Source organism: Oncorhynchus kisutch, unplaced genomic scaffold, assembly GCF_002021735.2.
Source record: "Oncorhynchus kisutch isolate 150728-3 unplaced genomic scaffold, Okis_V2 scaffold2879, whole genome shotgun sequence".
Lineage (NCBI taxonomy): Eukaryota > Metazoa > Chordata > Actinopteri > Salmoniformes > Salmonidae > Oncorhynchus > Oncorhynchus kisutch.
The window spans coordinates 662,806-673,418 of record NW_022264824.1 but is presented as its reverse complement, the minus strand read 5'-3'; the positions used below and the strand labels follow the sequence as shown (position 1 = coordinate 673,418).

The window sequence follows — 10,613 nt, the reverse complement described above, 5'->3', positions numbered from 1 at the left end:
TTTTTTGGGGACATCGTTTGCAAACTGATATGTGACACGTATTAATGTCAAAATCACATGCAAAACAGGCAAGTCCCAACCCCCCCCCCCCAAAATAAACAATGTGGGGCTCAAACACCCAAATGACAGGTCACCATTGATAATAAGTAAAAGTACAAATCATTTCTAATTCTACATATTAAGACAACCAGATGGGGCCATTTTCATGTTTTGCACTTTGTTTACATAAAGCCAGGGACATATTGCATCACTCCATCATTTACAAATGAAGCGTTTGTGTTTAGTGAGTGTTCCAGATCAGAGGCAGTAGAGATGGACCAGGGATGTTCTCTGTTTAGTGAGTGTTCCAGATCAGAGGCAGTGGGGATGGACCAGGGATGTTCTCTGTTTAGTGAGTGTTCCAGATCAGAGGCAGTAGGGATGACCAGGGATGTTCTCTGTTTAGTGAGTGTTCCGGATCAGAGGCAGTAGGGATGGACCAGGGATGTTCTCTGTTTAGTGAGTGTTCCAGATCAGAGGCAGTGGGGATGGACCAGGGATGTTCTCTGTTTAGTGAGTGTTCCAGATCAGAGGCAGTGGGGATGGACCAGGGATGTTCTCTGTTTAGTGAGTGTTCCGGATCAGAGGCAGTAGGGATGGACCAGGGATGTTCTCTGTTTAGTGAGTGTTCCAGATCAGAGGCAGTAGAGATGGACCAGGGATGTTCTCTGTTTAGTGAGTGTTCCAGATCAGAGGCAGTAGAGATGGACCAGGGATGTTCTCTGTTTAGTGAGTGTTCCAGATCAGAGGCAGTGGGGATGGACCAGGGATGTTCTCTGTTTAGTGAGTGTTCCAGATCAGAGGCAGTGGGGATGGACCAGGGATGTTCTCTGTTTAGTGAGTGTTCCAGATCAGAGGCAGTGGGGATGGACCAGGGACATATTGCATCACTCCATCATTTACAAATGAAGCGTTTGTGTTTAGTGAGTGTTCCAGATCAGAGGCAGTGGGGATGGACCAGGGACATATTGCATCACTCCATCATTTACAAATGAAGCGTTTGTGTTTAGTGAGTGTTCCAGATCAGAGGCAGTGGGGATGACCAGGGATGTTCTCTGTTTAGTGAGTGTTCCAGATCAGAGGCAGTAGGGATGGACCAGGGATGTTCTCTGTTTAGTGAGTGTTCCAGATCAGAGGCAGTGGGGATGGACCAGGGATGTTCTCTGTTTAGTGAGTGTTCCAGATCAGAGGCAGTAGGGATGGACCAGGGATGTTCTCTGTTTAGTGAGTGTTCCAGATCAGAGGCAGTGGGGATGGACCAGGGATGTTCTCTGTTTAGTGAGTGTTCCAGATCAGAGGCAGTAGAGATGGACCAGGGATGTTCTCTGTTTAGTGAGTGTTCCAGATCAGAGGCAGTAGGGATGGACCAGGGATGTTCTCTGTTTAGTGAGTGTTCCAGATCAGAGGCAGTAGGGATGGACCAGGGATGTTCTCTGTTTAGTGAGTGTTCCAGATCAGAGGCAGTAGGGATGGACCAGGGATGTTCTCTGTTTAGTGAGTCCTCCAGATCAGAGGCAGTAGAGATGGACCAGGGATGTTCTCTGTTTAGTGAGTGTTCCAGATCAGAGGCAGTAGAGATGGACCAGGGATGTTCTCTGTTTAGTGAGTGTTCCAGATCAGAGGCAGTGGGGATGACCAGGGATGTTCTCTGTTTAGTGAGTGTTCCAGATCAGAGGCAGTAGAGATGGACCAGGGATGTTCTCTGTTTAGTGAGTCCTCCAGATCAGAGGCAGTAGAGATGGACCAGGGATGTTCTCTGTTTAGTGAGTGTTCCAGATCAGAGGCAGTAGAGATGGACCAGGGATGTTCTCTGTTTAGTGAGTGTTCCAGATCAGAGGCAGTAGAGATGGACCAGGGATGTTCTCTGTTTAGTGAGTGTTCCAGATCAGAGGCAGTAGAGATGGACCAGGGATGTTCTCTGTTTAGTGAGTGTTCCAGATCAGAGGCAGTAGGGATGGACCAGGGATGTTCTCTGTTTAGTGAGTGTTCCAGATCAGAGGCAGTGGGGATGACCAGGGATGTTCTCTGTTTAGTGAGTGTTCCAGATCAGAGGCAGTGGGGATGACCAGGGATGTTCTCTGTTTAGTGAGTGTTCCAGATCAGAGGCAGTAGAGATGGACCAGGGATGTTCTCTGTTTAGTGAGTGTTCCAGATCAGAGGCAGTAGAGATGGACCAGGGATGTTCTCTGTTTAGTGAGTCCTCCAGATCAGAGGCAGTAGAGATGGACCAGGGATGTTCTCTGTTTAGTGAGTCCTCCAGATCAGAGGCAGTAGAGATGGACCAGGGATGTTCTCTGTTTAGTGAGTCCTCCAGATCAGAGGCAGTAGGGATGACCAGGGATGTTCTCTGTTTAGTGAGTGTTCCAGATCAGAGGCAGTAGAGATGACCAGGGATGTTCTCTGTTTAGTGAGTGTTCCAGATCAGAGGCAGTAGAGATGACCAGGGATGTTCTCTGTTTAGTGAGTCCTCCAGATCAGAGGCAGTAGAGATGGACCAGGGATGTTCTCTGTTTAGTGAGTGTTCCAGATCAGAGGCAGTAGAGATGGACCAGGGATGTTCTCTGTTTGGTGAGTGTTCCAGATCAGAGGCAGTAGAGATGGACCAGGGATGTTCTCTGTTTAGTGAGTGTTCCAGATCAGAGGCAGTAGAGATGGACCAGGGATGTTCTCTGTTTAGTGAGTGTTCCAGATCAGAGGCAGTAGGGATGGACCAGGGATGTTCTCTGTTTAGTGAGTCCTCCAGATCAGAGGCAGTAGGGATGGACCAGGGATGTTCTCTGTTTAGTGAGTGTTCCAGATCAGAGGCAGTAGAGATGACCAGGGATGTTCTCTGTTTAGTGAGTGTTCCAGATCAGAGGCAGTAGAGATGGACCAGGGATGTTCTCTGTTTAGTGAGTCCTCCAGATCAGAGGCAGTAGAGATGACCAGGGATGTTCTCTGTTTAGTGAGTGTTCCAGATCAGAGGCAGTAGGGATGGACCAGGGATGTTCTCTGTTTAGTGAGTCCTCCAGATCAGAGGCAGTAGGGATGACCAGGGATGTTCTCTGTTTAGTGAGTCCTCCAGATCAGAGGCAGTAGGGATGACCAGGGATGTTCTCTGTTTAGTGAGTCCTCCAGATCAGAGGCAGTAGGGATGACCAGGGATGTTCTCTGTTTAGTGAGTCCTCCAGATCAGAGGCAGTAGGGATGACCGGGGATGTTCTCTGTTTAGTGAGTGTTCCAGATCAGAGGCAGTGGGGATGACCAGGGATGTTCTCTGTTTAGTGAGTGTTCCAGATCAGAGGCAGTAGAGATGGACCAGGGATGTTCTCTGTTTAGTGAGTGTTCCAGATCAGAGGCAGTGGGGATGACCAGGGATGTTCTCTGTTTAGTGAGTCCTCCAGATCAGAGGCAGTGGGGATGACCAGGGATGTTCTCTGTTTAGTGAGTCCTCCAGATCAGAGGCAGTAGGGATGACCAGGGATGTTCTCTGTTTAGTGAGTCCTCCAGATCAGAGGCAGTGGGGATGACCAGGGATGTTCTCTGTTTAGTGAGTCCTCCAGATCAGAGGCAGTAGGGATGACCAGGGATGTTCTCTGTTTAGTGAGTCCTCCAGATCAGAGGCAGTGGGGATGACCAGGGATGTTCTCTGTTTAGTGAGTCCTCCAGATCAGAGGCAGTAGGGATGGACCAGGGATGTTCTCTTGATAAGCACATCAATTGGACCATATCCCTGTCAAAATGTAACCAGTGATTTTGGGTGTCAGAGAAAATGTATGGAGTCAAAATAACATTATTTTATTTAGGAATGTGGTGAAGTAAAAGTAAAAGTAGTCAGAAAATAGAAATAGTAAAGTACAGATACCCCCCCCCCCCTAAAAAAACTACTTAAGTAGTACTTTTATGTATTTTACTTCAGTACTTTACACCACTGGGTCTATGACCACCACAGGCACCTACTTCAGAGACAAGTCTTGAGCAGTAGAAGACTAATTCACTTTAAAAATAAACCTACACGCATCTTCAACGAGATGTGGATGAATCAACTTCAGGTCAAGAAACTGCCACCATTTATCATAAATCAGAAAAACAAATCAGATTGTCGTTTGGCGCAGGTATATGATATAGAAAAACAAATCAGATTGTCGTTTGGCGAAGGTATATGATATAGAAAAACCTAATGGGATGCTTTACAATACAGAGCAACGTTCAGCAGGGTTGGAGTCAATTCCACCTCAATTCAGTTTAGTATAGTGCAGATGCACCTAGGTTAAGGTGGTATAGTGTAGATGTACCTAGGTTAAGGTGATATAGTGTAGATGTACCTAGGTTAAGGTGATATAGTGTAGATGTACCTAGGTTAAGGTGGTATAGTATAGATGTACCTAGGTTAAGGTGGTATAGTATAGTGTAGATGTACCTAGGTTAAGGTGGTTTAGTATAGTGTAGATGTACCTAGGTTAAGGTGATATGGTGTAGATGTACCTAGGTTAAGGTGGTATAGTGTAGATGTACCTAGGTTAAGGTGGTATAGTGTAGATGTACCTAGGTTAAGGTGGTATAGTATAGTGTAGATGTACCTAGGTTAAGGTGGTATAGTATAGTGTAGATGTACCTAGGTTAAGGTGGTATAGTATAGTGTAGATGTACCTAGGTTAAGGACCTAGGTTAAAGAGCAGCTCACAGATTACTGCACCTGTACATAGCCCACCTATAATTTAGCCCAAACAACTACCTCTTTCCCAACTGTATTTAATTTTAATTTATTTATTTATTTTGCTCCTTTGCACCCCATTATTTTTTATTTCTACTTTGCTCATTCTTCCATTGCTAAACTACCATTCCAGTATTTTACTTGCTATATTGTATTTACTTTGCCATCATGGCCTTTTTTGCCTTTACCTCCCTTCTCACCTCATTTGCTCACATTGTATATAGACTTGTTTATACTGCATTATTGACTGTATGTTTGTTTTTACTCCATGTGTAACTCTGTGTCGTTTTATCTGTCGAACTGCTTTGCTTTATCTTGGCCAGGTCGCAATTGTAAATGAGAACTTGTTCTCAACTTGCCTACCTGGTTAAATAAAGGTAAAATAAATAAATAAATAAATAAAAAGGTGGTATAGTATAGTGTAGATGTACCTAGGTTAAGGTGGTATAGTGTAGATGTACCTAGGTTAAGGTGGTATAGTATAGTGTAGATGTACCTAGGTTAAGGTGATATAGTGTAGATGTACCTAGGTTAAGGTGATATAGTATAGTGTAGATGTACCTAGGTTAAGGTGGTATAGTGTAGATCTACCTAGGTTAAGGTGATATGGTATAGTGTAGATGTACCTAGGTTAAGGTGGTATAGTATAGTGTAGATGTACCTAGGTTAAGGTGATATGGTATAGTGAATATGTACCTAGGTTAAGGTGATATAGTATAGTGTAGATGTACCTAGGTTAAGGTGGTATGGTGTAGATGTACCTAGGTTAAGGTGGTATAGTGTAGATGTACCTAGGTTAAGGTGGTATAGTGTAGATGTACATAGGTTAAGGTGGTATAGTGTAGATGTACCTAGGTTAAGGTGGTATAGTGTAGATCTACCTAGGTTAAGGTGGTATAGTGTAGATCTACCTAGGTTAAGGTGATATGGTGTAGTGTAGATCTACCTAGGTTAAGGTGGTATGGTGTAGATGTACCTAGGTTAAGGTGGTATAGTGTAGATCTACCTAGGTTAAGGTGGTATGGTGTAGATGTACCTAGGTTAAGGTGGTATAGTATAGTGTAGATGTACCTAGGTTAAGGTGGTATAGTGTAGATGTACCTAGGTTAAGGTGGTATAGTGTAGATCTACCTAGGTTAAGGTGGTATGGTGTAGATGTACCTAGGTTAAGGTGGTATAGTATAGTGTAGATCTACCTAGGTTAAGGTGGTATAGTGTAGATCTACCTAGGTTAAGGTGGTATAGTGTAGATGTACCTAGGTTAAGGTGGTATAGTGTAGATGTACCTAGGTTAAGGTGGTATGGTGTAGATGTACCTAGGTTAAGGTGGTATAGTATAGTGTAGATCTACCTAGGTTAAGGTGGTATAGTGTAGATCTACCTAGGTTAAGGTGGTATAGTGTAGATGTACCTATGTTAAGGTGGTATAGTGTAGATGTACCTAGGTTAAGGTGGTATAGTATAGAGTAGATGTACCTAGGTTAAGGTGGTATAGTGTAGATGTACCTAGGTTAAGGTGGTATAGTATAGTGTAGATCTACCTAGGTTAAGGTGGTATAGTATAGTATAGTATAGTATAGTATAGTATAGATGTACCTAGGTTAAGGTGGTATAGTATAGATGTACCTAGGTTAAGGTGGTATAGTATAGTGTAGATGTACCTAGGTTAAGGTTGTATAGTGTAGATGTACCTAGGTTAAGGTGGTATGGTGTAGATGTACCTAGGTTAAGGTGGTATAGTATAGTGTAGATCTACCTAGGTTAAGGTGGTATAGTGTAGATGTACCTAGGTTAAGGTGGTATAGTATAGTGTAGATGTACCTAGGTTAAGGTGATATGGTATAGTGTAGATGTACCTAGGTTAAGGTGGTATAGTATAGTGTAGATCTACCTAGGTTAAGGTGGTATAGTATAGTGTAGATGTACCTAGGTTAAGGTGATTTGGTAAAGTGTAGATGAACCTAGGTTAAGGTGATTTGGTATAGTGTAGATCTACCTAGGTTAATGTGATTTGGTATAGTGTAGATGTACCTAGGTTAAGGTGGTATAGTGTAGATGTACCTAGGTTAAGGTAGTATAGTGTAGATGTACCTAGGTTAAGGTGGTATAGTGTAGATGTACCTAGGTTAAGGTGGTATGGTGTAGATGTACCTAGGTTAAGGTGGTATGGTGTAGATGTACCTAGGTTAAGGTGGTATAGTGTAGATGTACCTAGGTTAAGGTGGTATAGTATAGTGTAGATGTACCTAGGTTAAGGTGGTATAGTGTAGATGTACCTAGGTTAAGGTGGTATAGTATAGTGTAGATGTACCTAGGTTAAGGTGGTATAGTGTAGATGTACCTAGGTTAAGGTGGTATAGTGTAGATGTACCTAGGTTAAGGTGGTATAGTGTAGATGTACCTAGGTTAAGGTGGTATGGTGTAGATGTACCTAGGTTAAGGTGGTATAGTATAGATGTACCTAGGTTAAGGTGGTATAGTATAGTATAGATCTACCTAGGTTAAGGTGGTATAGTATAGTGTAGATGTACCTAGGTTAAGGTGGTGTAGTGTAGATCTACCTAGGTTAAGGTGGTATAGTATAGATGTACCTAGGTTAAGGTGGTATAGTGTAGATGTACCTAGGTTAAGGTGGTATGGTGCAGATGTACCTAGGTTAAGGTGGTATAGTATAGTGTAGATGTACCTAGGTTAAGGTGGTATAGTATAGATGTACCTAGGTTAAGGTGGTATAGTATAGATGTACCTAGGTTAAGGTGGTATAGTATAGTGCAGCTGTACCTAGCTTAACGTGGCATATGTCTCCCCAATCTGGCAATACAGGGTCATGGCGAAGGCCATTCCAAAGATCATCAAGACTGCGATGCCAAATGCAATCCCCAGGGCGATGACTGTACCCTTCGCGATGACTGACATCACCAACTTGGTACAAGGTCTCAAGTACACTTTGCGTCGTCCGTCTGCGAGTTTACACTCCTGAGTGGTGTCACGGCAGTCACAAGAGGCGGGGGCTGTTGAGCCCCAGTCTGAAGGTCCATGGATCAGTCCACAACACTTTGCCTGCTCTTCCAGTTTCTGCATGAACGTCTGGAACAAAGACGACTGGTTCCTCAGCGGTAGCAGCTTCCCCGTCAACCATTCCTCAATCTTATTCACTCCGACAGCTCCCAGGATTCCAGCGATCACCAGGAGGATGAAGATGAGGAGCAGCCCGACGAAGAACAGCATGAGCATGACGCGGCTTTCCCTGATGGCACCAAAGCAGCCCAGGAAGCCGAGCACCGTGATGATGGTACCGACGGCTATCAGCAGGTTCAGCCCCGGTAACAACCCCCCATACACAGGGTTCACTTTGAGGTAGATGGAGACTCCGAGGATGATGCATCCACTTATCCAGAACAGCAGGTTGAAAACAAATAGGCAGTACTTGATACATTTGTTCACAGCCATCTTCTTCTAAGCTTCCAACAGCCAGGCAAGACGTGACGTGACAGAGCAACTTGAAGATGTACAGTGTGTGAGAGTGAGTGTACCAGATCTGTCACCTATGTAAAAAAAAAAATATTAAAAAAATAACAACCCGAAGCTGTAGGTGTGGCTAGTGACTCCTCATTCCAGAAACCAATCGTTTTCTACTTAAAAAAACCATTATCTAAAAACTGCCGCTGGTTCAGCCCTCTGCTAGACTACTTCAACAAAGCCTGAGCAGTGAGCTCTGCTTGAGGCTGTTGGATTAAATACATGACTTCAACGGTATCCTGTATGACATGCAAATATTTTTTGAGCCCTGAAGACTTTCCTCTTGCAAACGGATCAGGTTAATAATCATGACAAACCAGCCTCCACCTGAACAGTTTCTCTCCCCGTGCTGTGGACCTCACCAGCCTCCACCTGAACAGTTTCTCTCCCCGTGCTGTGGCCCTCACCAGCCTCTACCTGAACAGTTTCTCTCCCCGTGCTGTGGCCCTCACCAGCCTCCACCTGAACAGTTTCTCTCCCCGTGCTGTGGCCGTCACCAGCCTCCACCTGAACAGTTTCTCTCCCCATGCTGTGGCCCTCACCAGCCTCCACCTGAACAGTTTCTCTCCCCGTGCTGTGGCCCTCACCAGCCTCTACCTGAACAGTTTCTCTCCCCGTGCTGTGGCCCTCACCAGCCTCCACCTGAACAGTTTCTCTCCCCGTGCTGTGGCCCTCACCAGCCTCCACCTGAACAGTTTCTCTCCCCGTGCTGTGGCCCTCACCAGCCTCCACCTGAACAGTTTCTCTCCCCATGCTGTGGCCCTCACCAGCCTCCACCTGAACAGTTTCTCTCCCCGTGCTGTGGCCCTCACCAGCCTCTACCTGAACAGTTTCTCTCCCCGTGCTGTGGCCCTCACCAGCCTCCACCTGAACAGTTTCTCTCCCCATGCTGTGGCCCTCACCAGCCTCCACCTGAACAGTTTCTCTCCCCGTGCTGTGGCCCTCACCAGCCTCTACCTGAACAGTTTCTCTCCCCATGCTGTGGCCCTCACCAGCCTCCACCTGAACAGTTTCTCTCCCCGTGCTGTGGCCCTCACCAGCCTCTACCTGAACAGTTTCTCTCCCCGTGCTGTGGCCCTCACCAGCCTCTACCTGAACAGTTTCTCTCCCCGTGCTGTGGCCCTCACCAGCCTCCACCTGAACAGTTTCTCTCCCCGTGCTGTGGCCCTCACCAGCCTCTACCTGAACAGTTTCTCTCCCCGTGCTGTGGCCCTCACCAGCCTCTACCTGAACAGTTTCTCTCCCCATGCTGTGGACCTCACCAGCCTCCACCTGAACAGTTTCTCTCCCCATGCTGTGGCCCTCACCAGCCTCCACCTGAACAGTTTCTCTCCCCGTGCTGTGGCCCTCACCAGCCTCTACCTGAACAGTTTCTCTCCCCGTGCTGTGGCCCTCACCAGCCTCCACCTGAACAGTTTCTCTCCCCATGCTGTGGCCCTCACCAGCCTCCACCTGAACAGTTTCTCTCCCCGTGCTGTGGCCCTCACCAGCCTCTACCTGAACAGTTTCTCTCCCCATGCTGTGGCCCTCACCAGCCTCCACCTGAACAGTTTCTCTCCCCGTGCTGTGGCCCTCACCAGCCTCTACCTGAACAGTTTCTCTCCCCGTGCTGTGGCCCTCACCAGCCTCTACCTGAACAGTTTCTCTCCCCATGCTGTGGACCTCACCAGCCTCCACCTGAACAGTTTCTCTCCCCATGCTGTGGCCCTCACCAGCCTCCACCTGAACAGTTTCTCTCCCCGTGCTGTGGCCCTCACCAGCCTCTACCTGAACAGTTTCTCTCCCCGTGCTGTGGCCCTCACCAGCCTCCACCTGAACAGTTTCTCTCCCCGTGCTGTGGCCCTCACCAGCCTCCACCTGAACAGTTTCTCTCCCTGTGCTGTGGCCCTCACCAGCCTCCACCTGAACAGTTTCTCTCCCCGTGCTGTGGCCCTCACCAGCCTCCACCTGAACAGTTTCTCTCCCCGTGCTGTGGCCCTCACCAGCCTCCACCTGAACAGTTTCTCTCCCCGTGCTGTGGCCCTCACCAGCCTCCACCTGAACAGTTTCTCTCCCCGTGCTGTGGACCTCACCAGCCTCCACTTGAACAGTGTCTCTCCCCGTGCTGTGGACCTCACCAGCCTCCACTTGAACAGTGTCTCTCCCCGTGCTGTGGACCTCACCAGCCTACACCAGATCCACAGAGACTAAAGGACTATGTACTCTATGCTGCACACTGTATCAAGACTGGAGATCACTCTGTCATGCTGATTTGAGTTCGAATAACAGACTGGAAGCTTCAAAAGGAGGGTGGTGCTTGGAATCATTGTTCTTCCTCTGACGACCATGGTTACCTGTAAGGGAACACGTGCCGTCATCATTG

The 10,613-nt window shown here is 46.9% G+C and overlaps 1 pseudogene; it reads right to left on the bottom strand.

The window, feature by feature from the left end:
- Positions 1-3,644: 3,644 nt before the first annotated feature.
- On the bottom strand, positions 3,645-8,229 carry LOC116370993 (tetraspanin-8 pseudogene; annotated as a pseudogene).
- Between the last annotated feature and the right edge of the window lie 2,384 nt (positions 8,230-10,613).